The 11896-nt window shown below is 34.8% G+C and overlaps 1 pseudogene; it reads left to right on the plus strand.

Annotated features, from left to right (window-relative positions):
- Nucleotides 1-469: 469 nt before the first annotated feature.
- LOC122151830 lies at nt 470-1434 on the plus strand (annotated as a pseudogene).
- Nucleotides 1435-11896: the final 10462 nt, after the last annotated feature.

Below are 11896 nucleotides of genomic sequence, written 5' to 3' on the forward strand. Positions count from 1 at the left end.
CCCCCCTTGGACATTATAAAATGCATTAATAAGAAAATAAAAATAAAAAACACAATAAAACCTGATGCTGTTTAGTAGATTCTGACTCATAGTAACCACCTATGTTATAGAAGAGTAGGCATGCTCAATAGGATTTTGTGGCTATAATTTTTACAGTGGCTGATCTCAAGGCCTTTCTTCTACTGGGTGGTTTCGAACCAACATACTAAGGTAAGTACTTGAGTACAAAACATCTGTGCCATCTAGGGACCTAAAATGCATTCAGGATTTATCATGCTGTGCTTATAAAACATGTAAAATTTCACTCTTGCAGAAAAAAGACTGAAAATCTGAATGTTTTATCAACACAACATAGGTGAATTCTTGTATGAAGAAGAAAGTATTATTGGAAGGAATAATGGCTTAACATGGACATGATGTGTGTCTTTACCTTCCTTCATCTCATAGGAGGGAAAATAGAAGCAGAGGCATGACTAACTACACAGTGGTGATGGATTTCTTCCTCATGGAATTTTCCAACACCAGGGAGCTCCGGGTCCTGTACGCCTTTCTTCTTTTGCTTATTTACATGGAGACCCTCATGGGGAATCTTCTCATTATCATCCTTGTCTCGCTGGACCAGTGTCTTCACACTCCCATGTACTTCTTTCTCAAGAACTTATCTTTCCTTGATGCTTGCCTCATTTCAATTACAGTCCCAAATTTCATTCTGAACAATTTATCCCACAGGAGCAAAATTTCCTTGCCAGGGTGTGTGTCACAGGTCTTTTTAGTGATTCAATTTGCTGTATCTGAACTTTTCATCCTCACAGCCATGTCTTATGACCATTATGTGGCCATCTGTCATCCCCTGCACTATGAGACCAACATGAGCAGGGGAGTCTGTGTGCAGATGGCAGCTGCCTCCTGTTTTACTGGGAGTACTTTGGGGTCCTTTACTCAGCTGGAACTTTCACTCTATCCTTTTGTGGCTCCAGGAAACTCCCACATTTCTTCTGTGATGCCCCCTCTCTACTGAAGATTTCTTGCTCTAAGACCCATGTCATGATTAGTATCAGTATTGCATTTGGGATCTTCTATGGACTTTTCTGCTTAATTTCCATTAGTTTTTCATATATTTTCATTTTCAATACAGTGCTGGCAATGCCATCACTGCAAGGCTGGTCAAAAGCCTTCTCCACTTGCCTCCCCCATCTCATAGTTGTGACCACATTTTTTATGACAGGTGCCTTTGCCTATTTGAAGCCAGTCCCTGATTCCCCACATCTTCTGGATTTTTTGTTGTCTGTCTTCTATTGTGTGGTGCCTTCATCTTTGAATCCCATAATATACAGCTTAAGAAACAAGGAAATTAAAATAGCCTTGTGTAAGATTTTATGAAATTTAAGTCACTATACTTTGCATGGGGGAGTGAACAACAGAATTTGCGTGTAGAGATATAATTGTGTATTTTTTTTGTGGTTACACAAGTCCATTGTGATCACTCCCTATCTTTAAGATGACTTGACTCATAGCAGCCCCTCCTAGTGTTTCTGAGGTGGTATCTCTATGGAAGTAGATTGCCCAATCTTACTTCCAAGGAGTAGCTGGTGGATTTGGAACATCAGCCTTCTGGTTAGCAGTCAAATGTCTTAGGCACTACACCACCAGAGCTCCATTGTAATCTAGGGTAAATAATTTAGCATCTCTGAATTTGTTAAACTTATATTTAAAAATACATTTTTAGAGTTGATGAATTCATGAGTATTATTCTTAACCTGCATAAGATGAACATCTGTTACTTAAGCGTGGTTTCTGTAAGGCAGCTTCACAGTTACATAGGCATATAAACTATGTGTTAAGTAGAGTGCTCTTCTCAAATATATCAATGTTCCAATCCATAGTACCTGCAGATTTTACCTTCCATGGCAAGGAAAACTTTAGAGATATAGGATTACATAAAGGATGTTGAGATAGAGAGATTATTCTGGATTAATCAAGTAGGCCTAATGTAATCACAAAGATCCTTAAATGCAGCAAAGCTTTACCAAAAGTGGCCAAAGGAGATGTCTCTAAAGAAGAAGGATCCCAGAGATAGAACATTGCTGACTATGGAGATAGTAGGGAACCATGATCCAGAGCATGTGGGTGGATTCTATAAATTGGAAATGCCAAGAAGAAAGTCAATTTTACCCAGCGTCTCCAGAAAGAAACTTGACTTTTCTGACCCCTTGATTTTTGCTGATACTGAGACCTAGGTCATGCTTCTGACTTAGGGCACTGTAAGATAATTAATTTCTATAATTTTAGACCATAAATTGGAAGCTCTGGTAGTGTAGTGCCTAAGGCATTTGACTGCCAACCAAAAGGGTAGTGGTTCAAACCCACCAGCCAATCCTCAGAAGGAAGGTTGGGCAATCTACTTCTGTAGCGATACTACCTCGGAAACCCAAGTAGGAAACCAAGTGGGGTCCAACTTGATGGCACATAAAAACAACAACAAACTATAAATTTGAAGTAACTTGCTATAAAAGCAATAGAAAACCAGTATATACTCAAAACCAAGCCTGCAAATTTCTATTAAATCTGATTTCTGATATAAGACAAGTATATAGACTATGACACTACAAAATCTTAGTGAAAATTGAGGAATATCAAAAAGAACAAACACAACATCTAGATTCAAGATTTTCGTAAGAGAGCAAAAAATCCAGATTTTATATCCATTTTGGTATGTATCAACTATTGTGTTGCTGCTGTTGTTGCATGCCCTACAGTTGATTTGGACTCATAGCAACGCCATGTGACAGAGAAGGAATGCTCCATACTGTTGTCTATGCTACAATCTGTAGGGAAGCAGATCTTCAGTTCTTTCTTGTCCTATGGAGCCACTAACCTTTAAGACAGTAGTCAAGTACTTAACTGTTGCACTATAAGAGCTCATTAACAACTATGATGTTGCAAATAAATAAAAATTCATTAATATATTTGTTTTGATTTTTATTAATATCATTCATTTTTTCAAAATTGTGTGAAGATTAAATTTTAATTTCTTGATTTACTTAGCTTATAATTTGGATACTTCCTTATTTCCTGTTTAGGTCTTGATATTTATTCAATATGTAAAAGTTAATAATTTTAGCTGCCAAAAGTTATGCATTATTTTTCCAGCTTTCAGGTGACTTCTTGTTTCTATATTTATTTTATTTATCTAAAACTGTGACTTAAAATGAGTTTTATATCGTATGAAATAATTAAAATAATACTGTAAGTCATTAGTATTTTGAAGCTAAAATCTATCTTTCTGGAGTAAGTAAAGGCTTCTGTCTGGATGTAGACCAAACTTGATTTTGTTGTTTACTACTCATTATGAAACGATCTTCAGGGGACATCTAGATCATATACCAGGAAAAAAAAAATACCTTGTCTGATTAAGACTGGTGAAACTCTTGAGAATAACACCCTTATACACCCTTCAAGCTAGGAACCAAACTTACTGCCCATGAATCAAGTGACCACCAAACTACAGACAGAGCTATAAAGTGAACAGTAATATCAGAAAGGTATGCACTCGTTATAACAATCAAGCATATGAAATCAAAAAGGCAGCATTTGTCCAAGGACAGAGCTAGAACTGTGGGAAAGAATGGGAAAGAAGAAGGACAGGAAGGAAGAAAGACAGGAAGGGATGTGAGTAGAGTGGAGGTGGGAAAAATGCTGTTACTGTGTGGATATTATAGAAAATGTAACAAAGCAGAATGTGTGTGAATTGTTGAATGGAAAACCAATTTGTGCTGGAAGTTGTTACCTAATAAGACACACACACACACACATACACACACAATCTTCAGGAAACCTATAGGCTCCCACCTATTCCTCTCATCATATGATCTCTGAAAGAATGCTTATTTAGGCTAAACATTAGATCTCCATAGATTAACAAGATGCTAAACCAATAAAACTTTATGATTAACAAAACAATGCCTAAAGGATCTGATAATTGTCTTATGATTGTTAAAGCATGATTTCACAAACATGGACTGATCTGAATTTTTTTTCTCAGAAGAGTTTAGTTCATTTAATGAAATCTGTCTTTTACCCAATATCTGAGTGATTTTTATTGCCATAATACAATTCTTTGTTGTAATTGTAAGATATTCCAGCTTATTATTTGACAGCTTGAGTATATTTTTATAATATTGCAGTGTGAGATCAGCTCCTAAATGAGTAATTTGCAGGGAGTACACTTACTCAACATTTTACAAAATCAGCTGGAGAAGGATAGCATTTATCTGTTCAGAAAAAGCTTTACTTCTCAAATTTGGGGAAGTTGTGGACACAGATTTCTTTAGTCATAGGGCAGGGTGAAGGGCAATGGCAAGAGGAGCAAAACTGCTGCTTTTCAACAGCCATTGTTTTCTTACTTCTTGCTACCAAAAGGGTTGGGGAAGAAAACTTTGGAAAATAATGTCTTGCAATTGTTAGCAGGAATTTTTCAGTCACCAATTTTCTGGTCAGTCACTAAAAAAACCCACTGGCATCCAACTGATTCTGATTCATACTAACGTTATAAGATAGAATAGAGGAGCTCTTAGCATAGTGCCTAAGGCACTTGACTGCTAACCAGAGGCTGGCGGTTCAAACCCACCAGTCACTCCTCAGAAGGAAGATGGGGCAATCTACTTCCATAGTGATACTGCCTTGGAAACCCAAGGATGGGTTACTAAGAGTCAGGTCCGACTTGTCAGCACATAACAACAACAACAACAGTGGTCTTCCAAATCTATAAATCTTTATGGAAGTAGACTGCCTCATCTTTCTCTTGTGACTTGTCTAGTAGGTCCAAACCGCTATCTTTTTGGTTAATAGACAAATTCTTTAACTATTTCACCAACAAAGTTCCCTTTCTGATAACATGTTTTTGATTCCTGAAATAACTTTCATTATTATATGTGTTTTGTTGAGGACATATATATTTTTTTCAATTCGCTGATATATTTTGATGTATTATTTGATATATAGAATCTATCATATATCCAACAGAATTTTTAAACACAGTACGAATATTGGCATTCTGATTTTTATATTTTTCCTGTGGTTTGAACCACCTGATTTTTCAGATACTAAATTTAATATTTACTCAGGACTCTGGTCATTATGACTTTAATCAACTTGACAGCAGAGAGTTTGTTTTTTTTAAGCATGTATTTGTTTCATTTATGTCACAGGATTTTTTTGTTGTTATTAATACATGAATATGGTATTTGAATTAATGACAACAAGAACAACAACAAAAACTCACTTCCACTGAATCAATTTCTACACATAATAAAACACTGCCCAGGTGTGCACCTTCCTCACAATTCTTGCTATACCTGACCCCATCATTGCAGCCCCTGTGTCAATCCATCTTGTTAAGGATCTCCCCTTGTTCTCACTGACTCTGTGCTTTGCCAAGCATGATCTTCTTCTCCAGGGAATGGTCTTTTCTGACAGCATGACCAAAGTACATGAGATGAAGTCTAGCCATTCTCGCTTTCAAGGAGCATTCCGGCTACTCTTCATCCAGGAGAGATTTATTCATTCTTTTGTCAGTACATGATATTTGCAGCATTCTTCACCAACACCACAAAACAAAAGGATCAACTCTTCTTCATTCTTCCTTATTCATTGTCCAACTTTTACATGCATATGAGGCTTTGAAAATATCAGGGCTTGGAGTATGTGTACCTTTTCTTCAAAGTGACATTTTTGTTCTTCAACACTTTAATGACGTTTTATACAACAGATTTGCCCAGTGCAGTATGGTGTCTGATTTCTTGACTGCTGTTCCCATGCATATTGACTCTGGATCCAAGTAATATGAAATATGTGATAATTTCAATCTTTTCTCCATTTATTGTGATGTTGCTTATTGGTCCAGTTGTATTTTCATTCTTTTTTTTTTTTTTTTTTTTAACTGACCTGAATTCATAAATAAGTGCTTCAAGTCATCTGCATTTCAGTAAGCAAGGCTGTGTCATCTGCACATAGCAGGTTGTTAATGAATCTTCCTCCCAAAGTGTGCCATGTTCATCTTCATATAATCCAGCTTCTTTGATTATCTGCTCAGCATACAAATTGAATAAATATGGTGAAAAGATACAACCCTGACACACAAGCTTCCTGATTTTAAGTCATGCAGTGTCCCCTTGTTCTGTTTAAACAATAGCCTCAAGCCTTATGTACAGGTTCTTTGTGAGCATCCTTAAGTGCTCTGGAATTCCCATTCATTTTGCTTTCACGATGTCCCATTTATCTATTTGTTGTGCTATTTTTGGCAAATATATATATGAAAAATAGTTTCACCTCTACAAAATCTTCACAGTTTTCACAACTTTAATTTTCACATATGTTCTTGACCTGTTTTTTTTTGTGTGTGTGTGTGTGTGTGTGTGTGCTTTTACAGCATGAGATTTGGGTACCACTTCATTCTCCTGCATGTGAAAATCAAATCAATTTTTTAGCACTATTTGTTGGTAATAGTCTTCATTCCCATTGGATAGACTGAGCACTATTGTTAACAATCAGTTCACCATATATTTATAGATTTATTTTTAGACTATCTATTCTATCCCCTTTGTCAACATGTAAAAAACATTGATGGTGAAGTTGTTAAACAATTGGCTGCTAACTGAGATTTATAGCTCAAACTGATTAGTCACTCTACAGGAGAAAGATGTGGAAGTCTATAGCTATAAATATTTACTGCCTTGGAAACTCTATGTGGCAGCTCTTTTGTTTCCTATAGAATTGTTACCAGTCATAATCAACTGAAGAACAGTGGGTGTTTGGGGTTTGTTGGATGTTAATCTTTGTGTGTTCCATGTCATTTTTGAAAGCTTCTAATATTCCTAGATTTATACTTCATACATTCCATGTTCAAATTTTTAATGACTGTTTGCAGCTGTTTCTTCTGATTTTAAGTCATACCCCATGACTTAAAATGAAGGTTCCAGGAGCTTTGCTTCATCCACGTCATTAAGCTGACCTCTACTTTGAGCTCTACTTTTAAACTCTACTTTTGAGCTTATTCACAGTAATATTTTGAGTGTCTCCCAGGAAGATGTTTACCTGTGTTTTATTGACTATGCAAAGGCATTTGACAGTGATGATTATAACAAATTATGGATAACATGATGAAGAATGGAAATTTCAGAACACTTAATTATGCTCATAAGCAACCTGTACATAGAACAAGATGCTGCCATCTGAATAAAACAAGGGAATACCCCATAATTTAAAATCAGGAAAATTGTGCATCAGGGTTTTATCTTTTAACCATACTTACTCAACCTGGACGCTGAGCAAATAATCCCAGAATTTGGACTGTATGAAGAAGAATGAGACATCAGGATTGGAGGAAGACCCAATAAAAACCTGAGACATGCAGATGCCAAAACCTTGCTCAAAGCAAGTAAAGATAACTTGAAGCACTTATTGATGATGATCAAAAGCTACAGTCTTCAGAATGGATTACACTTCAACATAAAGAAAACAAATTTCCTCACAACTGGACCAATAAGTAACATCATGATAAATTAAGAAAAGTTTGAAGTTTTCAGGGATTACACTTTACTTGAATACACACACACACACACACACACACACAGCCTTGGAAGTAGCAGTCAATAAATAAGGAAGACTGAAGAACAGTTGATGTTTCTAAATTTTGGTGTTGGAGAAGAATAACGAAATACCATGAACAGCTAGAAGACCTACAAATCTGTATTACAAAAAGTACAACCAGAATGCTCCTTAGAAGTGACAATGGCCAGAATTCACCTTCTTTGGACATGTTGTCAGAAGGGACCAGTCCCCCAAAAAACATGTCATGCTTCTAAAGTAAGTGTCAGCAAAAAAGGGGAAGACCCTCAATGAAATGGATTGGCAGTGACTGCAAAGATGGGTTTAAGCATGGGGAGGATTGTAATGATGACACAGGACCAAGTAGAGTCTCATTTTGGTATACATAGGGTCACTATGAGTCAGAACCAACTCGATAGAATCTAACAACCATAGCAACATGACTATTATTATATCAATAGCAGGCTGTTTAAATTATTGTGGCTTTATAATATGTTTTGAAATCAGGACACATGATTCTTCCTACTCTATTTTTCTTCTCCAATCTCTTTAGCTATTTTAAATCCTTTCCTCTTCAATATAATTTTGAAGATTGACTTTCTATTTCTGCAAAGAAGGCTGTTGGTGTTTTAAAGTGGATTGCATTGCATGTGTAGATTGTTATGAGCAGTATTAACATTTTAACTATGTTGTCTTCCAGTCAAAAATATGAGAGCTCTGATGGCATAGTGCCTAAGGCATTTGATTGGTTACCAGAAGGCTGGAGGTTCAAACACACCAGCCACTTCTAAGAAGGAAGACTGGGCAATCTACTTCTCTTTGAGATATCCCCTCGGACACCCAAAAATGGGTCACTATGAGTCAACAGTGAGTTTAGCACTATTTGCTGGTGAAACACTTCATTCCTCATTGAATAGACTGAGCAATATTATTAACGATCAGTTGATCATATATTTATAGATTTATTTTTAGACTCTCAATTCTATCCCCTTTGTCTACATGTGAAAAACCTTGATGGTGAAATTGTTAAACAATTGCTTGCTAACCAAGTTTCATGACTCTAACTGATTAGCTACTCCACAGGACAAAGATGGGCAGTCTACATCTATAAATATTTACAGTGAGTTTGGTTGGGTTGGGTTTTAGTAAAAAACATGATATCTTTTCATTTGTACATTGTATTTAATTTATTTAATTAAAGTTGTCATTATCTTTGTATAAGTCTTTCACTTTTCTGGTTAGATTTATGCATAAATACTTTATTGTTTTAGGTACTATTCTAAATGATAATGTTCCCTTAATATCCATTTCCATTTGTTCATTGCAAATGTATGAAAACTCAACTGATTACTTTGTGTTGACCTTGTATACTACACTCATAGTAAATTAACACATTAGCTGTAATATCTTTCTTATGGATTCTTTAGGAATTTTTATGTATTGGGTCATGTTGTTTTCAAAATAATATTGTTTTCTTTAATTCTATCCAACTTGAATAACTTTTATTTATTTATTTTCCCAGTCTAATTGTTCTGGCACTTCTATAATGATTTTGAACAGTAGTGAGACTGAGAATTTGTCTTATTTCTGATCTTAATGGAAAATCTATCAGTCTTTGTCCATTGAGTATGTATGATGTGCAATCAATCTTAATCTTATTTATGAATCATTCTTTGCTCATTGACAGAATTTCACTACCCCCTAAGCTTCCTATGTAGTATTTTGAGTTCTTGTTGTCAATTTCATCCCATATAGATAGTTCCTTAAAAGAACACAAGTCTCAAGGTAAGTATTCTTTACTAATTAAGCTAAACTACTCTTTGATTTCAAGACTTCCGGGGTATCTTTTGTTTGAAGTTTAAGGTTTAAAGATTTCCTCAGAATAGTCTTAGGCATTTATTTATCCAGCATCAATGGTTCCAGAAATTCTGGAGTCCATGAGAAGTGAAACTCTGCTCCATATATATATATATATATATATATATATATATATATATATATATATATTCTTGTTGATCAGGAATTGTCCATAGAATCTTTGATCAAAAAGTTCAGTAAAGTTCAGTCATGATAGTAAGAAATAATCCATTTTTAATTTTCTCAAGGCAAAAGAGGAAATTATCTATGGAAGCAGTTTGCCACAAATTTTATTTTTCCAACCGTTCCTGAAACTTCTTCATCTGTTGAGCCATGTATAGAAAGCTATTGTAATACTTCGAAATGGCCACTTTCAAGCTTTTAAAATTCCATGTGTTATACAATAAAATAGGTAATAGAACATATATATGTGTAATAGTAAGAAATGAAAATGCATATTAGATATAACATGGTTAAAGATAATATTTTAAATAAAATAAATCTATTTTACTCAATATATAAAAAAATCTTTGAAAATAAAATTTGGTTATCAAAAAAAAATATGAGATGATGATAAAGAATCAAAAACAAGCAAAGAATTTCAATAACAGCCTATTTAAAAACCACTGGATAATAGAAGAAATAAAAATAGTAGAAATTAAAAATTCTTTGAATCAAACAAAAAAGAAAACACAATATATCAAAATCTTTGGGACACAGCAGAAGCAATGCTCAGAGGGCAATTTATAGCAATAAATATATGCATTAAAAAAGAAGAAAGAGCCAAAATCAATACCTTAAAATAACATCTCCATCAATTAGAGAAAGAGTAGCACAAAGGAATAAATAAATTCACTCACCAGAAGAAAAGAAATAATAAAAATTAAGACAGAAATTGGGGAAACAGAAAACAAAACAACAATATAAAAGTCAACAAGACTAGAAATTTGTTGCTTGAAAAATTAATGAAATTGACCGTCCACTGGCAAATTTAACAAAGAAAACAAGGTAAAAATGAAAATAACGTAAGTAAGAAAAGAAATGGGTGAAGTCAAAACAGAATCAATCAACTGAAATAAAAAGGATAAAATCAGGATACTATGAAGAACTGTATACAACAAATTTTAAAACCTAGAAAAAGTGGAAAGATATCTAGAGACATACTATCTACTTAAACAAATACACTGAGGTAGAAAATTATAATAGATTCATGACAAAAGTAGAAATGGAATAAATAGTTACATAAAAAAATAATTAAAAAAAAAAAACCCTACCAACAGCAGCAAACAAAGTCCTGGCCTTGATGGTTAATTCTTCCAGAATATACAAAAAGAGGGAATATTCCCTAATTAAGTTTATGAAATGAACATAAACCTGATACAAAAGAAAGAAGAGCATTTAAAAGGGAAACAATAGAGCAATACCCTCCATGAACGTAGATGCGAAAATTCTCAACAAATCCTAGCCAATAGACTCCAACAAAATATGAAAAGATAACATATCATGACAGAGCAGGATTCATACCAAGTGTCCAAGAATTGTTCCACATTAGAAAAACAGAGTAATTTATCTCATGAATAAAACAAAGGAAAGAAAAATAAATCATATAAATCAATGCTGAAAGGAATTAGACAAAATTCACCATCTATTTCTGGTAAAAATAATAGCCAAAAAAGAAATAGAAGGGATGTTCCTCAACATAATTAAAGGCATATATACAAAACCAAAGGCCAACCTTATTCTCAAGGGGGGGGGGAGGTACTGAAAAAATTCCTCACACAAACGAGGACCAGACAAAGATGCCCTTTATCAGCACTCTTATTTAATACTGTATTGGAAGTTCTTGCCAGGGTAATAAGACAAGATCGGGAAACAAAGCACAACCAAATTGACAAAGAGGAAGAAAAACTCTCTTCTTTTGCAGAAAATATGATCTTATAAATAGAAAAGCCCAAATATACAGTGATAACATTATTGGAACTAATTGATAGTTCCAGCAATGTGGCAGAGTATAAGAGCCACATTCAAAAAAAAAAAAAAGGCAAAAGATTTATACGATCTGAAGAGAAAACAGAGTATATAGCCCTGGAATACATTCTACACCTGAAATAAAACACACCCCCAGGGTCTGGCTCTCAGCCCAATAATTAACAGGATGTACACCCAGACCACTCAACCCAGGATGAACACCCACATACTCTATGGTAACACATCCATTAGAGCAATAGACCATGGGACACCAGAGGACCAACACTCAAATTGAGGAAATGCAGGACAAACAGGAGTGCATAAATAGGAGGGGTACTGGGGGAGGGTTACAGGGTAGGGAGGGGAGGAGACTGGGTTAGGGTTGGACATGGTAAATGGGGAATGAAACTAAATGTACACGTAACACATAATGTTGAATGTATTCAATAGGTTGAATGTAAAACAA

This window comes from Orycteropus afer, unplaced genomic scaffold (genome assembly GCF_000298275.1).
Source record: "Orycteropus afer afer isolate SDZICR_OR568_19922 unplaced genomic scaffold, OryAfe1.0 scaffold00782, whole genome shotgun sequence".
NCBI classification, from domain to species: domain Eukaryota; kingdom Metazoa; phylum Chordata; class Mammalia; order Tubulidentata; family Orycteropodidae; genus Orycteropus; species Orycteropus afer.